The sequence below is a fragment of the Peromyscus eremicus genome, chromosome X, assembly GCF_949786415.1.
Source record: "Peromyscus eremicus chromosome X, PerEre_H2_v1, whole genome shotgun sequence".
In the NCBI taxonomy this organism is placed as follows: Eukaryota; Metazoa; Chordata; class Mammalia; order Rodentia; family Cricetidae; genus Peromyscus; species Peromyscus eremicus.
The window spans coordinates 82,277,872-82,297,233 of record NC_081439.1 but is presented as its reverse complement, the minus strand read 5'-3'; the positions used below and the strand labels follow the sequence as shown (position 1 = coordinate 82,297,233).

The 19,362-nt window shown below is 41.9% G+C and overlaps 1 pseudogene; it reads left to right on the top strand.

Annotated features, from left to right (window-relative positions):
- Positions 1 to 1,976: 1,976 nt before the first annotated feature.
- LOC131900106 (lamina-associated polypeptide 2-like) lies at positions 1,977 to 14,104 on the top strand (annotated as a pseudogene).
- The last annotated feature ends 5,258 nt before the right edge of the window (positions 14,105 to 19,362 follow it).

Sequence of the window (19,362 nt, the reverse complement as noted above, 5' to 3'; positions counted from 1 at the left end):
CTGCATATCAGATATCTACATTATGATTCATAACAGTAGCAAAACTATAGTTGTGAAGTAGCAACAAAAATAATTTTATGCTTGTAAGTCACCACGAGTGACTGTACTAAAGGGTCACAGCATTAGGAAGCTTGAGAACCACTGTCTGAGACAGTCTTTACTGTATTTTTTCTGTGTATTATGTCTAAATTTTATTGTTTTTTTTTTCATAGTGACTCATGTAGACCAAACTGACATTGAACTCACCAAGTGCAGAGAATACAGGTGTGCATTGCCATGTCCACTTTTAATTTTTTCAATAATATTAATATTGAAAATAATAATGCAGATGTTTTTGCTTTTTTTCAAGGCAGGGTGTCTCTGTGTAGCTTTGGAGTCTGTCCTGGAACTTGATCTGTAGACCAGGCTGGTCTCGAACTCACAGAGATCCACCTGCCTCTGCCTCCACTGTGCTCTGATTAAAGGTGTGTGCCACCACTGCCCCACATGCAGTTGTTTTTGTTTTTTTAATTAAGCAATGTCCTGCCCAGCATCAATTATTCACTAAGATTAGGCAGTTAGAACCTTGGAAACTTCCTGACATAAAAGAGAAAGCTTTTGATTAATTCCAGATTTTCCTACTAAGCAGCCTCACTGCAAAGTCGTTTCCCTGATTCACTTAACCTTCCTATACCCTGATCTTCATTGTGAATTTAGCAAAACGTGAACTGAAGAGAGGTAGGTCAGTAGTCTTTTTTCCCTTGGAAATGGGACAGTTGTGAGCTGCCATGTGGGTGCTGGGAATTGAACCCAGGTCTACCAGAAGAACAGCCACTGTTGCCAACCACTGACCCATCTCTCCAGCCCGCCAATGGCTCCTCAGTTAAGAGTATTGGCTGTGCCTGGTGGTGGTGGTGCCCAGCACTTGGGAGGCAGAGGCAGGTGGATATCTGTGAGTTCGAGGCCAGCCTGGTCTACAGAGCAAGTTTCTCAACAGGCTCCAAAGCTAAACTGAGAAACCTGATCACCCCCTCCTCCCAAAAAGAAAGAAATTCGTGTTGCATCATTCTGTGAGTTTGAGGCCATCCTAGTTTACAGAGTGAGTTCCAGGCAGGCTAGGGCTACTACACACAGAAACCCTGTTTAGAAAAATCAAACAAACCTTTGTGGTTCAGGATGTGGCTCCGTGGTGCTGATCTAATACCTGAGAGGAATACCAGTATCTCAAATAAATCAGTGCTCTTTGTACCATCTTCTGTTTTTCATTTCGTTCTAACGATAGATTCATGCATTCTGGGCAAGTACACTATTGAGTGATAGCCTCCACCTGCATCATCATTTCCTGTTGGTCTTTTTTATTCATCTTTTTTTAAAAAAAACTGATAAGTAACAAGTTTCCTTATGTCATGTCCATGAATACTTCTGTATTTATTGGGCTTTGTCCCCCCACCCCCACATCCCCACCTGTGACCTTGCTCTCCTCCTACAGCTGCTGTTCCCAGTGACCCCCTTCTGTTTTTCTCTTGCAGGTATTCTTGGTGTTAGGATTCTGTACATGTGCAGCTTGGCTCTAATGGCTTACAGCAGCAGCAGGTGCTGACGCAATTCCCACCTTTAAAAAGCCGGATGTGAACCCCCACCCTCTCTTTCTGTTTTCTCTCTGCTCTGCCCTGCTCCCTCAAACATCTTTCTCTCTCACCAGGCCTGGTCCCCTTCTCCACACCCATTTTTCCCTCCTAATAAAGCTCTAAAAACTAACATTGGGTTCTTCCGTGGCCCATGACTCTTCCACCGATCAACCAGTGCTATATACCCATCATTTGGTGCCGTGATTCGGATCTCAGATAGGAAGTCCTGCACACTCAGCATCCAGGGCTGAATGTTGTGGGAACACTATACCTAGGTCCTGTGACTGCCCACTGCTGCCACCGCCACCACAGTACCGTGTCGGGACTGTGCTCATACAACCTCCACTGCAACCACATCCTGTCCTCGGCATGTCCTGCAGCCTCCGCTGCATCTCCACCACACGTGCAATTGGTGAGTCCCTTCCCACAGCTCTGCAGACTGAGGTATATTATTCCTGCCAGACCTGGGGGGGGGTGTCTTCAGGCTGCTCAGGCAAGGACATATTCTATCTTGACTGAAGTATAGGATGCTGTCGACCACCCCGTGGTGCACGTGCTGCGTATGCTCCCAGCATTTACTCCTACTGAGACGACGGTTTGGGTAACCTGTGCTGATTCATAGATCTTTCCTCTACCTCAGGGATGCATGAGATAGGAGCCTAGGATCCCAGTTTGTTATTTTAATTTTTTATTTTTCTCTCTCGGCTGTAGCCATGGGACATAAGGGCGGATACCAGTAAATTTGGCGGATACAAGTAAATTTGGCTGCATTACAGCTTCACAGGAACTTCTGTTACCTAATCCCCAAGCTTCCTTCTAAAGCTCTGAATCCTTCTCCCTCCCCCTACGGCCCCCTGCCACATGCAACCATTTCTGTCTATCTGACTTCTGCTTTCCAACAGTGGGTGGGCTTTAACCCACCTCACCTTAACTTGGGACGAATGGGCAGGCTCTCCAGTGTTGGGTGGGCTGCTTCTGTTGACTCTCACTTTAACTCACCTTAACTCCTCCTACTCATTCTCAAGCTTTTGTGAGAGGCATAGAGGGGTCTGGAAACAAGTTAAGATCCATGCAAATAGGTTTACAGTAATCAGGATGGCTCTTAAGCAGAGATCAGTTTATAGCCTGCCTCCTTATAGCAGGGTCCTATGCTGTTGTTCCCTTTGGGGGCGGGGGCCAAGTAGGCCCAGAGTCAAACCACACAGACTCAGGAGAATGTGGAAACAAGCTCAGTTTATTCAGGAAAAGGCAAGCCTTATATACCCTCCACCCCACCCTGGGGGAAGGTCTGATGAATATGCATCTGCTGGTGTGACATGGCTGCCTCTCATTGGTCCAGGTCATCTCCAGATCATGTTTCAGCTGCTGTTGCTAAGACCATCAGGCAGACCTAGGCTGGCTCTCAGAAAGTATCTTTTTTACTTGTTTGGGCTGTCTGGCTCTCAAGTCCCTTAGGGATGAGTCATCCCACACCTCCTGGCAGGTCTACCTCCAACATAGACATCTGGAGAGCAAGGCTCCTGACCCAAAAGGCAAAAGTGTCATCTGTGGCATTTAAGGTACACCAGGGGAGAGAGATAAAAAGCCAGAGAAAGCCTGGAACAAAATTGCCAAGTGCTGGCACACACTGGCTCCTGAAAGCCATTGGGTCCCTGTTTAAGTGAGGAAAAAGGCCACGTGGGCTAGCCAGGCTATCAGTTGAGCCTTGTTGAAAGTTCCACCTAGAAAGACAACTGGTCAGCTGACTGCCCCCAGGCACCAAGAAGGCATGGGTACATCAAGCTAAGACCTCCAGCAGAGCTAGGCTTGGCCACAGGCTCATTCACAGGAACCCAGAACACAGCATGGAAGAGATCCATGTCTTTCCTTCTGGACACCAGAGCCACTGACCCGGTCCTGCGAGTTTTGGGGTCTTACCTCTCCTTGTTTCTCTATTGTTGGGGTAGGGAGGACAGCCTTACCTGCCTCACCAGATTTAATTGCACTTTCAGGGTTACTTACTGGGAAAAGATTTCCAGCTAAGACAGGAGCTTTCATTTCATTGCTCCCTCCATGTGCCTCACTCCAGACCCACCCACCTGTGCTTCTCCTCGTGCACACAGACAGGGCCCTGATCTTTGTCTTGTCCCTAATTCCAAAGAAATAAGTTCTCATGCACCACAAGCTTTTCTCTTCCCAGTTCCCTGTTCTAACTCACTGCTCAGATAATGGTACAGGATCACCACAGAACTGGAGTCCAGAGACCATCAAGTAAGAAACTGTAACGGCTAAAAGGTATTTACACCCCCAGACCCAAAAGCATCTGGGCTCTACAAAAACAGACTTTAATATAACCATCTATTACTGTTATATGCTTTCAACAATTGGTCACCTGTCTCCTGGATGCCAAACTAGTAAAGGAAACAGGTGCCTTAAAATAATCTCTCTCTGATAAAGCTTAACATGTTCCAATCTCTTTTTCTCTCCCATTAACACTAACCAATATAAGCAGAGTACTAAACACCACAAATGGTCACTAATCTTCTCATGGCTGCTTCTTAACCTGTTCAAAATGTATCCCAAGCTCCAGAAACCAGTTTAATCCATCTGGACAGGTCAGATCTACTTCAGGCTTTTCCTGTCTCACCAGCATCCTGTCAGACACAAAAGCAGCCAGAGTGCCAAGCCAAGAGGGATGGACGGCTCCAGGGCAGCAGGACAGCCCACCATTCCAAGACTCCTGTCCACCTTGGAAGACCCCCTTCCCTACCCCACCTAAGAGCCAAGCAACGGCCACTAAGTCAGCTGGAAGCAGTTTTTCCGGGAGAAACAATGCTCCTATTCCTATTCACTCCCTTTTTTTTTATAATAAGCAAAGAGTCTGGAATGTTAGGATTCTGTACATGCACAGCATGTGTCTAATGTCTTACATCATCACCAGGTGCTGACATAATCCCCGCCTTAAAAAAGCCAGACTCAGATACCCACCCTCTCTTTCTGCTTCCTCTCTGCTCTGCTCCTCTCCCTCAAACATCTTTCTCTCTCACCAGGCCTGGTCCCTTTCCCCACAGCCATTTTTCCCTCCTAATAAAGCTCTAAAAATTCATATTATGTTCTGCCTTGGCCCATGACTTTTCCGATGTCAGGTCAGAGAAAACAGAGAAGGGATGCCCCATTTGCATGTGGATAACAGTGCTGCTGTTTGTGGTTGAAGAAGTGAGGGGGTTGTATGTTTTCATTTTTGAGCCTATCAAGCTATGGAAACCAAGGAAATCTCTTCTCTAACTTTCTTCAAAATGCTAAAATATCTGGCTGAAGATACCATGTTGAAGAATATTATTTTAAAGTGCCTTACTTTGTTTATGTTGCACTTGTTTAACTCTGTGAAGTTGTGTTACTGTGCCTAACACACCTGATGGTCTCCTACAGAACTGAGCAGCCAATGGTGAGGCAGGAGAAAGATAGTTGGGGCTGGCAGGCAGAGAGAATAAACAGAAGGAGAAACCAGGGAAGAGGGAATTGAAAAGGAGGAGCCAGAACAGGAGGAGGACTCCAGCGTCAGCCACTCAGCTACACAGCAAGACACAGAGGAAGAGTAAGGTTTACAGAAGCAAGAGAACAGGGAAGTTCCGGAGGCAAAAGATAGATGGGGTAACTGAAGTTAAGGAAAGCTGGCTAGAAACTAAGCCTAGCTAAGGCCGGGCATTTATAATTAAGAATAAGCCTCTGTGTGTGATTTATTTGGGAGCTGGGTGGTGGGCCTCCAAAGAGCCAAAAGAGTAAAATAACAACAACATCATTTTGGCATACTCAGCTTGACCTCCTGTTTTTATTAACTGTGTGGGAAAACATTTGTGTCCACTTACTGAACGAAGAACTACAATTGTGATTTCACCTCAATAAAGTTAGAGTGGCAAAGAAAAATAAACAAGATGTATACATGGACTTTGTTTAAAGATTTTGGACCTTGGAGATCACAATGTGCTATATGAATAATCTTTCCTAGCACTGGAACTGTTTTGTAGGCTTTATTTTTAATGTGGACATCTTATTTCACCACATTGTTTTTGTACTTGGAAAATAAGGCAAAACATGGTGATGTAATGCTAAGCTGCACATCCAATACTTGGAATTTTTACAGAAAAGATGTATGACTTATTCTCTGCTGAGTAAAACTGTTGTGGAATGATGTTCAATGGGTCAAGTGGGTGTGTTTCCTGCAATGCAGGTGTTTGTTGTTCATGCAAGGTACAGCAATAAGCTCTTCTGTGACTTCTGATAATGGTGGTATTGCTCTTGCAGCCCTATCATACTACATCCTGAAATACTTTTCATATCATGAAAGTCCTACTTCCCTCAGACCCATTTAAGTCACTCGATTTTCGGCAGGGATCTTTTAGGGCAGCGTATATGACTCTTTCACAGAACTATAGCACGCTGTCCATATTTGAGAACACTGTTAATTAGCTTTAAGACTGTCATTGGAATCTTGGACTTTTTAGTTACAGTAAAGCCTTTTTCCTGTCAGTACATCTCACTATCAAAATATTTTGAGATAAAAAAGTGTGAGGTCTCAAAAAAAAAAAAAGTGTGAGGTGTGCTTGTTTAGAAACTAACACTGCTCCACTATTTCACTTGGATTCATTGTTGCATCATCTTCTATTACCAAAATATATATGTAATTTGGGGGAGATTTTTTGTTTGTTTGTTTGTTTGGAGAGATTGTTTTGTTTTAATTTGGGAATGAGTGTTGAAGTTTTCATTTGTTTGAACCCTATGCTTTCTGATGTGATTTGATTTCAAAAAACCAAACATTTACTTTTAATTACACACACACACACACACACACACACACACACACAAACACACACACACACACTCACTCACTCACAAAATCCTATGTCCTCTAATTAAGGACAATGAAGACATCTGCCATCTGGTAGTCAGAATCACATTTGCAGTTCTGAAAGGCTCTGATCCTGAAGCTTTTCAAACAGGAAAGGGGAAAGGAGGGGCTTAGAGTCCTGACATAAACCAGATCTTTCTAGAATGTAAAACCCAATGGCAGCGATTCTCTAAACACACGATTTTCTAATGTCTCTAAGCCCCAAACTAGATATTCACTTCCTGCCTGAACTGAAGAGAAAACTGCATGATTATTTTGGAAGAAGTTTGAGACAGAAACACACCTGAAGATACACTACAAAAAAAGAATTGTTTTCATCTAAATATACTTTGCTCAACGAGTCAATGTATTATGTACCACTTGCAAAAAATAATAGATGTCCATGATTTTTGTCAGTTGAGTTACATTTTTATTTTTACATTTTAAAATGATTTTATTTATTATTTATTTATTTATTTATTTATTTATTTATTTATTTATTTATTTGGGGCAGGGGTGTAGACGTTGATGTAACCGTGCTTCAGTGAATGTGTTTAGAGGTCAGAGAACAACCAGCATGAGTCCGTCCCTTCCTTTCACCCTATGGGTGCTGTAGGAGACCAGATCTTTGTGCTCCCACATAAGCTCTAGTGGAATCTAAAATGTTAAACAACACATGGGGTTGTCCTTCAAAGGAATTCACAGCCTGTTGTCTGCCCAGAAGGCTGGCAATGGACTTGGCAAATAGCCTGGTTACCTTTACACTGTCTGTGTGTCCAAGAACACACGAAACCCTCCCCCAGACTCCTATTGTGAACTTGTTTTTCTCAGTCAGGTTATAGAACCTGTGTTTGAATCAACAGTGGCTCCTTAGTCGTGTTGAACCGAACTGACTTTTGCCTACCTCAGACCATTACTCTGCTGGCAGTGGTGGTCTCACAGACACCCTCCCAAACACACATTCCCAACTCAAGTTTCCAGAGATCAAACTCATGTCATGCTGCTTAGCCATCTTCCTACCTCCATATTTCTATCTTAATATATTTTCCTAATTACAAGTTTTCCAGAAAAACAAAAAGAGATGTATGTATAATCTGAACCCTGTGTGTCTCCTCTGCCTGACCCTCACTCTCTGACTCAGACATATCCACTGAAAATAGATGTGTGCACTTCAGACCTGTTTTTTTTTTCCGAGTGCAGTTAAATACAAAGGAAAGCACTTAGCTTAAATACATATTATCCAAAATCCTAATCACTGCATACTTACTCATTCACATTCTGCCTATTTCACTGACCATCATAGCTCTTCACATTACATTTATAAAGGACTAGTGCCTAATAGGCACAAAATATTGCTTTCTCTTTTAAATACAGGATCTCTTGTAACCCAGGGTGGCCTTGAACTGCCTATGTTGTTGAAGATGGCCTTGAAATCAGAATCCTCCTGCCTCCACATCTTGAGTGCTGAGAAAGCAAATATGCATCTCTGAGCCCAGCTCCAAATATTGCTTGAACTCACCTATCCCTTAGTAAGCCAGTTTGCCGAACAATCTGCAGATATAAACTCCATATAGTTTACAAATATTCTATTTTGTCACCTAACTTTTGACTGTTTTCCTGCCATCCACAGTACTTCCTTAACTGTTTTCTGTATCTGGATTAAAATGATTATTTTCTCACAGTGTCTCCCGTAGACCAAACTGATCTTGAACTCCCGGTCCTGCTGACTCTCTCTAACAAGTGCTGAAAAGACAGGCATGCAACACCATGTCATTTTAATGTTTTCAATAATATTAACATTAAACCTTCCTATATAAAATAACGAACAGTTTATTTTAAGATGCATAATGTATAGCATCTACTAAGATAGCTATTATATAAAAACAAAATGTGTTGATGGAGATATGAAGACAGTGGGACACATTGTATTGTCGATGTAAAAACACATGGTGCAGCCTCTTTAGAAAACAGTAGAGCAGCCCTTCAAAAATTAGACATAGAACTAACCCGTGATCCAGTAATTCACCTTCTAGGCATGTACTGAAAAGAAATGAGAGCAGAGATTCAAATGGGGTAGCTTCCCATTCATGGTCATAGCAGCATTATCCATAATGGTCAAATGATGGAAACACCCATGTTCATGGACAGACAAGTATGGCATATCCACAGGATGGACTGTCATTTGGACTTCAGAATTAAAGAATGTCTGCTAAAAGCACCACTACACAGGTAAACCCTGTGAAAACATGCTAAACAAAAGAAGCAAGACAGCAAAGGACAAACACACTATGATTCCACTTCTATTATGTACTCAGGAGCCAAATTCATATGAAATGGAGAGTAGAATGATGGATTTCAGGGTCTGCGGGAGGGAAAATAGGAAATTATATCAATGAGTACAGAATTCCAGTGATGTAAGATAAGTACTGGGGAAGAATGGTGGTGAGGGTTTCACAACAATGTGATTGTGTTTATTTGTGTATAGCTATTGAGGATTAAATCCAGGGCTTTGTCCTTCCCACTGACGGCCATCTCCAGGATAATGTGGATGCATTTAATGTCACTGAAGAGTACTCCTGGAAATGAGTGAAATGGCAATTTCGAAGGCATTTATACTTCATAAATGAGAAATGAATAAAATTGATCATAGTATCAGAACTTGAGCTTTCCCCTGGGAGAATCCCATGCCAGCACCCAGGACACAAAGGAAAAGCTTGAATGATTCCAACTTCAGTGGCTGTACAAAGCCTCCGCTAGCTCCCAGCTCACACTCAAGAATGGGGACATCACAAACACAAGGACAGATAGAGACAGACTTCCAGATAACTCTTTGTTTATCCCATTCACCCACCTCTCTGCATTGATTAGTGGGAATGCATCATTGATCATGAGAATTAACCACAGGTTTACTGTAAAAACTTAGACAAAGGGTTCTCAACCTGTGGGTTGTGACCCCTCTAGGGTCAAAGGACCCATTTACAGGGGTTGTAAATCAGATGTCCTGCAATCAGATATCTACATTATGATTCATAACAGTAGCACAATTATTGTTGTGAAGTAGCAACAAAAATATTTTTATGGTTGTAGGTTACCACAACATGAGGGACTGTACTAAAGGGTCACAGCATTAGGAAGCTTGAGAACCACTGTCTTAGACAGTCTTTACTGAATTTTCTCTTTGTATTATGTCTAAATTTTATTGTATTTTTTCCATTGTGTCTCTTGTATACCAAACTGACCTTGAACTCGCCAAGTGCAGAGAATACAGGTGTGCATCGCCATGTCCACTTTTAATTTTTTCAATAATATTAATATTGAAAATAATAATGCAGATTTTCTTGTTTTTCTTTTTTCAAGGCAGGGTCTCTCTGTGTAGCTTTGGAATCTGTCCTGGAACTTGACCTGTAGGCCAGGCTGGACTCGAAATCACAGCGATCCACCTCCCTCTGCCTTCCATGTGCTGCCATTAAAGGTGTGTGCCACCACCACTCCAGATGCAGTTGTTTTTGTTTTTCTTAATTAAGCAATGTCATGTCCAGCATCAATTATTCACTAAGATTAGGCAGTTAGAAACTTGGAAACTTCCTGAAATAAAAGAGAAAGCTTTTGATTAATTCCAGATTTTCCTACTAAACAGTCTCCCTGCAGGGTCGTTTCCCTGATTTACTTAAGCTTCCTATACCCTGATCTTCATTGTGAATTTCATAAAAAGTGAAGCAGAGAGAAACAGGACAGTAGTCTTTTTCCAAGGGACAGTTGAGAGCTGCCCTGTGGGTGCTGGGAATTGAACCCGGGTCTACCAGAAGAGCAGCCACTGCTCCCAACTACTGAGCCATCTCTCTAGCCCGAAGAAGGTGCCTCAATTAAGAGTATTGGCTGTGCCGGGAGGTGGTGGTGCCTAGCACTAGGAGGCAGAGGCAGGTGGATCTGAGTTCGAGGCCAGCCTGTTCCACAGAGCGAGTTCCACAACAGACTCCAAAGCTACACAGAGAAAACCTGTCTCGAAAAGCCATTAAAGAAAAGAAAAATAAAAGAGAGCACTGTTTGCTCTTCCAAAGAGCTCAAGTTTTTTGGTTTGCTTGGTTCATTGGTTGGTTTTGTGTGTTTGTTTGTTTGTTTGTATTGAGACTGGGTTTCTCTGTAGTTTTGGTTCCTGTCCTGGATCTCGCTCTGTAGACCAGGCTGGACTCAAACTCACAGAGATCCGCCTGGCTCTGTTTCCCTGAGTGCTGGGATTAAAGTAATGTGCCACCACTGCCCCACATACAGTTTTTTGGGGTTACTTTTTTAAGATTTATTTATTTATTATGTATACAGTGTACTGCCTGCATATATGGCTGCAGGCCAGAAGAGGGCATCAGATCTTATTACAGATGGTTGTGAGCCACCATGTGCTTGCTGGGTATTGGACTCAGGGCCTTTGGAAGAGCAGCCAGTACCCTTAACCTCTGAGCCATCTCTCCAGCCCACAGTTGTTTGTTTGTTTGTTTGTTTTTTAATTAAGCCATGTCCTGGCCAGCATCAATAATTCACTAAGACTAGGCAGGTAGAAAATTGGAAACTTCCTGACATAAAAGAGAAAGCTTTTGATTAATTCCAAATTTTCCTACTAAACAGCCTCCATGCAAAGTCGTTTCCCTGATTTACTTACCTTCCTATACCCTGATCGTCATTGTGAATTTAACAAAAAGTGAACTGAAGAGAATTAGGTCAGTAGTCTTTTTTCCCTTGGAAACGGGACAGTTGTGAGCTGCCATGTGGGTGCTGGGAATTGAACCCGGGTCTACCAGAAGAACAGCCACTGTTTCCAACCACTGACCCATCTCTCCAGCCCGCCAATGACTCCTCAGTTAAGAGTATTGGCTGTGCCTGGTGGTGGTGGTGCACAGCACTTGGGAGGCAGAGGCAGGTGGATATCTGTGAGTTCGAGGCCAGCATGGTCTACAGAGCAAGTTTCTGAACAGGCTCCAAAGCTAAACTGAGAAACCCGATCACCCCCTCCTCCCAAAAAGAGAGAAATTCCTGTTACATCATTCTGTGAGTTTGAGGCCATCCTAGTTTACAGAGTGAGTTCCAGGCAGGCTAGGGCTACTACACACAGAAACCGTGTTTAGAAAAATCAAACAAACCTTTGTGGTTCAGGATGTGGCTCCGTGGTGCTGATCTAATACCTGAGAGGAATACCAGTATCTCAAATAAATCAGTGCTCTTTGTACCATCTTCTGTTTTTCATTTCGTTCTAACGATAGATTCATGCATTCTGGGCAAGTACACTATTGAGTGATAGCCTCCACCTGCATCATCATTTCCTGTTGGTCTTTTTTATTCATCTTTTAAAAAAAACTGATAAAGTAACAAGTTTCCTTATGTCATGTCCATGAATACTTCTGTATTTATTGGGCTTTGTCCCCCCACCCCCAAATCCCCACCTTGCTCTCCTCCTACAGCTCCTGTTCCCAGTGACCCCCTTCTGCTTTTCTCTTGCAGGTATTCTTGGTGTTAGGATTCTGTACATGTGCAGCTTGGCTCTAATGGCTTACATCAGCACCAGGTGCTGACACAATCCCCACCTTTAAAAAGCCGGATATGAACCCCCATCCTCTCTTTCTGTTTTCTCTCTGCTCTGCTCTGCTCCCTCAAACATCTTTCTCTCTCAACAGGCCTGGTCCCCTTCTCCACACCCATTTTTCCCTCCTAATAAAGCTCTAAAAACTAACATTGGGTTCTTCCGTGGCCCATGACTCTTCCGATGACCAACCAGCACCATATACCCATCTCTTGGGCCTTCTCTCCTCCTCAGTCCTCTCTTAGGCCCCCCTTTTCTCTTTCCACAGTCCCCTTTCTTCTTTCATGACAGTCACACACACACATACAAACTAAAATCGAAGATCTACATGTTAGAGAAAATGTGGTTTTGTCCTGAGACTTTTTTGGGGGGGTAGGGACAGAAGGGGACACAGGGTTTCTCTGTGTAGCCCTAGCTGTCCTGGAACTCACTCTCTATGTACATCAGACAGGCCTTGAACTCACAGACATCCTCATGCCTCTGCCTCCCAAGTAATGAAATTAACGATATGTGCCATGATGCCCAGACCAGACATAACAATTTCCAGTTCCATTCATTTTGCTGAGAAAAATCACAATTTTATTTTTATATATAGCTGGAGAAAATTCTATTGTGTATACATATCAGCTTACATGTGGTTTTTCTCATAATCCACTTTTTGGTTTTTTTTTTTTTTATTTAAAATCATGGGTGGCGCGTCTATGTGTGGGGTTGTGTATGTGTGCCTATCAGTGTCAGTAGAGGCCAGAGAATTTAGATCCTGGACCTCGATTTGCAAGTGGCTGTGGGCCAGCCACCCAATGTGGATTCGGGGAACAGAACTCTGATTGTCTGGGAGAGCAGATATGTGCTCTTAAATGCTAAGCCATCTCTCTAGGCTCCATTTTCTGTTTATTGAAGCTGTCTGTATTCATAATATTATACAAAACACTGGGCACAGTATGCCTTAACTACCAGCATGACATCTATGTATCATATTTACTAAGTGTGATTCCATACCTTTAATTAAATGCCAAGAACCAGTCATTAAAGACCAGTAATACTGAGAGTGACAAAATTTGCATGCATTTCAAATGAACATAGAAAATATGGATGCAATCGAATCATATCTCATGAAACTATACTGGCTTCAAGCCACAGAGCCTCAGTTGTCAACAGGTTAACAGGACATTTCAAGCAAACAGTTCCTAGGAAAAAATGAGTGTTTGGGGAAATATTATATTAAGGTGTGTTACTTTTGTTTATGTGCATTTGTTTAATTCTGTGAAACTGTGTTACTGTGCCTGTCTAAAACAAATGATGGTCTAATAAAAAACTGAATGACCAATTGTAAGGCAGGAGAAAGGGTAGGTGGTGCTGGCAGGCAGAGAGAATAAACAGAAGGGGAAATCTGGGAGGAGAGATCAATGAGTGTGGGCAAGAGAGAGAGAGACAGAGACAGAGAGGACACTAGGGACTAGTCACCCAGCCAACCAGCCACAGAGTAAGATTTACAGAAATAAGAGAACGGGAAAAGCCCAGAGGCATAAGGGTGATGGGATAATTTAAGATAAGAAAAACTGGCTAGAAACAAGTCAAGCTAAAGCCAGGCATTTATAATTAAGAATAAGCCCTGTGTGACTTATTTGGGAGCTGATTGCCAGGACCCTCAAAAGAGCAAAAACAAACAACACCATTAAGTGCTAAAGTAAAGAAGAGCAGAAAGAGATATCCTTAAGGAGCTGTTCCCCTAGGAAGCATCTGTGCCAACAGGAGTTAATGCTAGTTGCTGCAGACCAACCAAAGGGGCTGCAGGCCAGCCACTAGAACTCAGATGATTCCAGGATGGGGCAATCATTCTCATCTAAATATGTCCCTAAGTAGGTTCCCTTGGCAGATGTCAGGTCAGAGAAAACAGAGAAGGGATCCTCCATTCCCATGTGGAATACAGTGCTGCTGTTTGTAGTTGAAGAAGTGGATATTGTTGTTGGTGTTGGTGTTGTTTTCTTTTGAGCCTATCAAGCTATGGAAACCAACCAAGGAAATCTCTTCTCTACTTTTCTTCAAAATGCTAATGTATCTGGTTGAAGATACCATGTTGAACAATATTATTTTAAGGTGTGTTACTTTGTTTCTGTTGCATTTGTTTAACTCTGTGAAGTTGTGTTACTGTGCCTAACACACCTGATGGTCTCATACAGAACTGAGCAGCCAATGGTGAGGCAGGAGAAAGGATAGTTGGGGCTGGCAGGCAGAGAGAATAAACAGAAGGAGAAACCAGGGAAGAGGGAATTGAAAAGGAGGATCCAGAACAGGAGGAGGACTCCAGCGTCAGCCACTCAGCTACACAGCAAGACACAGAGGAAGAGTAAGGTTTACAGAAGCAAGAGAACAGGGAAGTTCCGGAGGCAAAAGATAGATGGGGTAACTGAAGTTAAGGAAAGCTGGCTAGAAACTAAGCCTAGCAAAGGCCGGGCATTTATAATTAAGAATAAGCCTCTGTGTGTGATTTATTTGGGAGCTAGGTGGTCGGCCTCCAAAGAGCCAAAAGAGTAAAATACCAACAACATCATTTTGGCATATTCAACTTGACTTCCTGTTTTTATTTAACTGTGTGGGAAAACATTTGTGTCCACTTACTGACCAAAGAAATTCAATTGTGATTTCACCTCAATAAAGTTATTGTGGCAAAGAAAAATAAACAAGATGTATACATGGACTTTGTTTAAAGATTTTGGACCTTGGAGATCACAATGTGCATTTTGAATAATCTTTCTAAGCACTGGAACTGTTTTGTAGGCTTTATTTTTAATATGGACATCTTATTTCACTAAATTGTGTTTTTTGTACTTGGAAAATAAGGCAAAACATGGTGATGTAATGTGAAGCTGCACATCTAATACTTGGAATTTTTACAGAAAAGATGTATGACTTATTCTCTGCTGAGTAAAACTGTTGTGGAATGATGTTCAATGGGTCAAGTGGGTGTGTTTCCTGTAATGCAGGTGTTTGTTGTTCATGCAAGGTACAGCAATAAGCTCTTCTGTGACTTCTGATAATGGTGGTATTGCTCTTGCAGCCCTATCATACTACATCCTGAAATACTTTTCATATCATGAAAGTCCTACTTCCTTCAGACCCATTTAAGTACACTTGATTTTCGGCAGGGATCTTTTAGGGCAGCGTATATGACTCTTTCACAGAACTATACCAGGCTGTCCATATTTGAGAACACTGCTAATTAGCTTTAAGACTGTCATTGGAATCTTGGACTTTTTAGTTACATTAAAGCCTTTTTCCTGTCAATGCATCTCACTATCAAAATATTTTGAGATAAAAAAGTGTGAGGTGTGCTTGTTTAGAAACTAACACTGCTCCTCCATTCCACTTGGATTCATTGTTGCGTCATCGTCTATTACCAAAATATGTATGTAATTTTGGAGAGGTTTTTTTTTTATTTTTGGTTTTTTGGGGGGATTGTTTTGTTTTGGTTTGGGGAGGGATGTTGAAGTTTTTGTTTGTTTTAACCCTGTGTTTTCTGATTTGATTTGATTCAAAAAAACAAACATTTGCTTTGAATTACACACAAACACACACACACACACACACACACACACACACACACAGGCACACTCACAAAATCCTATGTCCTCTAGTAAGGACAATGAAGATATCTGCCATCTGGTGGTCAGAATCAAAATTGCAGTTCTGAAAGGCTCTGATGCTGAAGCTTTTCAAACAGGAAAGGGGAAAGGTGGGGCTTAGAGTCCTCACATAAGCCAGATCTTTCTAGAATGTACAACCCAATGGCAGCGATTCTCTAAACACACGATTTTTTACTGTCTCTAAGCCCCAAACTAGATATTCACTTCCTGCCTGAACTGAAGAGAAAACTGCATGATTATTTTGGAAGAAGTTTGAGACAGAAACACACCCAAAGATACACTACAAAAAAAGAATTGTTTTCATCTAAATATACTTTGCTCAACGAGTCAATGTATTATGTACCACTACCAAAATATAATTGATGTACATGATTTTTGTCAGTTGAGTTACATTTTTAGTTTTACATTTTAAAATGATTTTATTTATTTATTTATTTATTTATTATTTATTTATTTATTTGGGGCAGGGGTGTAGACGTTGATGTAACCATGCTTCAGTGAATGTGTTTAGAGGTCAGAGAACAACCAGCATGAGTCCCTCCCTTCCTTTCACCCTATGGGTGCTGTAGGAGACCAGATCTTTGTGCTCCCACATAAGCTCTAGTGGAATCTAAAATGTTAAACAACACATGGGGTTGTCCTTCAAAGGAATTCACAGCCTGTTGTCTGCCCAGAAGGCTGGCAATGGACTTGGCTAATAGCCTGGTTACCTTTACACTGTCTGTGTGTCCAAGAACACACGAAACCCTCCCCCAGACTCCTATTGTGAACTTGTTTTTCTCAGTCAGTTTATAGAACCTGTGTTTGAATCAACAGTGGCTCCTTAGTCGTGTTGAACCGAACTTCCTTTGCCTACCTCAGACCATTACTCTGCTGGCAGTGGTGGTCTCACAGACACCCTCCCAAACCCACATCCCAACCTCAAGGTTCCAGAGATCAAACTCATGTCATGCTGCTTAGCCATCTCCCTCCCTCCATATTTCTATCTTAATATATTTTCCTAATTACAAGTTTTCCAGAAAGACAAAAAGAGATGTATGTGTAAACTGAACCCTGTGTGTCTCCTCTGCCTGACCCTCACCCTCTGACTCAGATATATCCACTGAAAATAGATGTGTGCACTTCAGACGTGTTTTTTTCCGAGTGCAGTTTAAATACAAAGGAAAGCACTTAGCTAAAATACATATTATCCAAAATCCTAATCACTGCATACTTACTCGTTCACATTCTGCCTATTTCACTGACCATCATAGCTTTTCACATTACATTTATAAAGGACTAGTGCCTAATAGGCACAAAATATTGCGTTCTCTTTAAATACAGGATCTCTTGTAACCCAGGGTGGCCTTGAACTGCCTATGTTGTTGAAGATGGCCTTGAAATCAGAATCCTCCTGCCTCCACATCTTGAGTGCTGAGATAACAAATATGCATCTCTGAGCCCAGCTCCAAATATTGCTTGAACTCACCTATCTCTTAGTAAGCCAGTTTGCCGAACAATCTGCAGATATAAACTCCATATAGTTTACAAATAGTCTATTTTGTCACCTAACTTTTGACTGTTTTCCTGCCATCCACAGTACTTCCTTAACTGTTTTCTGTATCTGGATTAAAATGATTACTTTCTCACAATGTCTCCCGTAGACCAACCTGATCTTGAACTCCCGGTCCTGCTGCCTCTCTCTAACAAGTGCTGAGAAGACAGGCATGCAACACCATGTCATTTTAATGTTCTCAATAATATTAACATTAAACTTTCATATATAAAATAACGAACAGTTTACTTTAAGATGCATAATGTGTAGCATCTACTAAGATAGCTAGTATATAAAACCAAAATGTGTTGATGGAGATATGAAGACAGTTGGACACATTGTATTGTCGATGTAAACACAAATGGTGCAGCCTCTTTAGAAAACAGTAGAGCAGCCCTTCAAAAATTAGACATTGAACTAACCTGTGATCCAGTAATTCACCTTCTAGGCATGTACTGAAAAGAAATGAGAGCAGAGATTCAAATGGGGTAGCTTCCCATTCATGGTCATAGCAGCATTATCCATAATGGTCAAATGATGGAAACACCCATGTTCATGGACAGACAAGTATGGCATATCCACAGGATGGACTGTCATTTGGACTTCAAAATTAAAGAATGTCTGCTAAATGCACCACTACACAGGTAAACCCTGTGAAAACATGCTAAGCAAAAGAAGCAAGACAGCAAAGGACAAACACACTATGATTCCACTTCTATTATGTACTCAGGAGCCAAATTCATATGAAATGGAGAGTAGAATGATGGATTTCAGGGTCTGCGGGAGGGAAAATAGGAAATTATATCAATGAGTACAGAATTCCAGTGATGTAAGATAAGTACTGGGGAAGAATGGTGGTGAGGATTTCACAACAATGTGATTGTGTTTATTTGTGTATAGCTATTGAGGATTAAATCCAGAGCTTTGTCCTTCCCACTGACGGCCATCTCCAGGATAATGTGGATGCATTTAATGCCCCTGAAGGGTACTCCTGGAAATGAGTGAAATGGCAATTTCGAAGGCATTTATACTTCATAAATGAGAAATGAATAAAATTGATCATAGTATCAGAACTTGAGCTTTCCCCTGGGAGCATCCCATGCCAGCACCCAGGACACAAAGGAAAAGCTTGAATGATTCCAACTTCAGTGGCTGTACAAAGCCTCCCCTAGCTCCCAGCTCACACTCAAGGATGGGAACATCACAAACACATGGACAGATAGAGACAGACTTCTAGATAACTCTTTGTCTATCCCATTCACCCATCTCTCTGCATTGATTAGTGGGAATGCATCATTGATCATGAGAATTAACCACACGTTTACTGTAAACAGCTTAGACCAATGGTTGTCAACCTCTGGGTCGTGACCCTTCTAGGGTCAAAGGACCCATTTACAGGGGTTGCAAATCAGATGTCCTGCATCTCAGATATCTACATTATGATTCATAACAGTAGCAAAACTATAGTTGTGAAGTAGCAACAAAAATAATTTTATGCTTGTAGGTCACCACAACATGTGGGACTGTTCTAAAGGGTCACAGCATTAGGAAGCTTGAGAACCACTGTCATAGACGGTCTTTCCTGAATTTTTTCTAAGTATTATGTCTAAATTTTATTGTATTTTTTCCATAGTGTCTCATGTACACCAAACTGACCTTGCACTCACCACATGCAGAGAATACAGGTGTGCATCGCCATGTCCACTTTTAATTTTTTCAATAATATTAATATTGAAAATAATAATGCAGGGGTTTTTTTTTGTTTTTTTCAAGGCAGGGTTTCTCTGTGTAGCTTTGGAGTCTGTACTGGAACTTGATCTGTAGACCAGGCTGGACTCGAAATCACAGAGATCCACCTCCCTCTGCCTCCCATGTGCTCTGATTAAAGGCATGTGCCACCACCACCCCACATGCAGTTGTTTTCTTTTTTTTTTAATTAAGCAATGTCCCGTCCAGCATCAATTATTCACTAAGAGTAGGGAATTAGAACCTTGGAAACTTCCTGAAATAAAAGAGAAAGCTTTTGATTAAGTCCAGATTTTCCTACTAAGCAGCATCCCTGCAAGGTCGTTTCCCTGATTCACTTAACCTTCCTATACCCTGATCTTCATTGTGAATTTTGCAAAAAGTGAACTAGAGAGAGATGG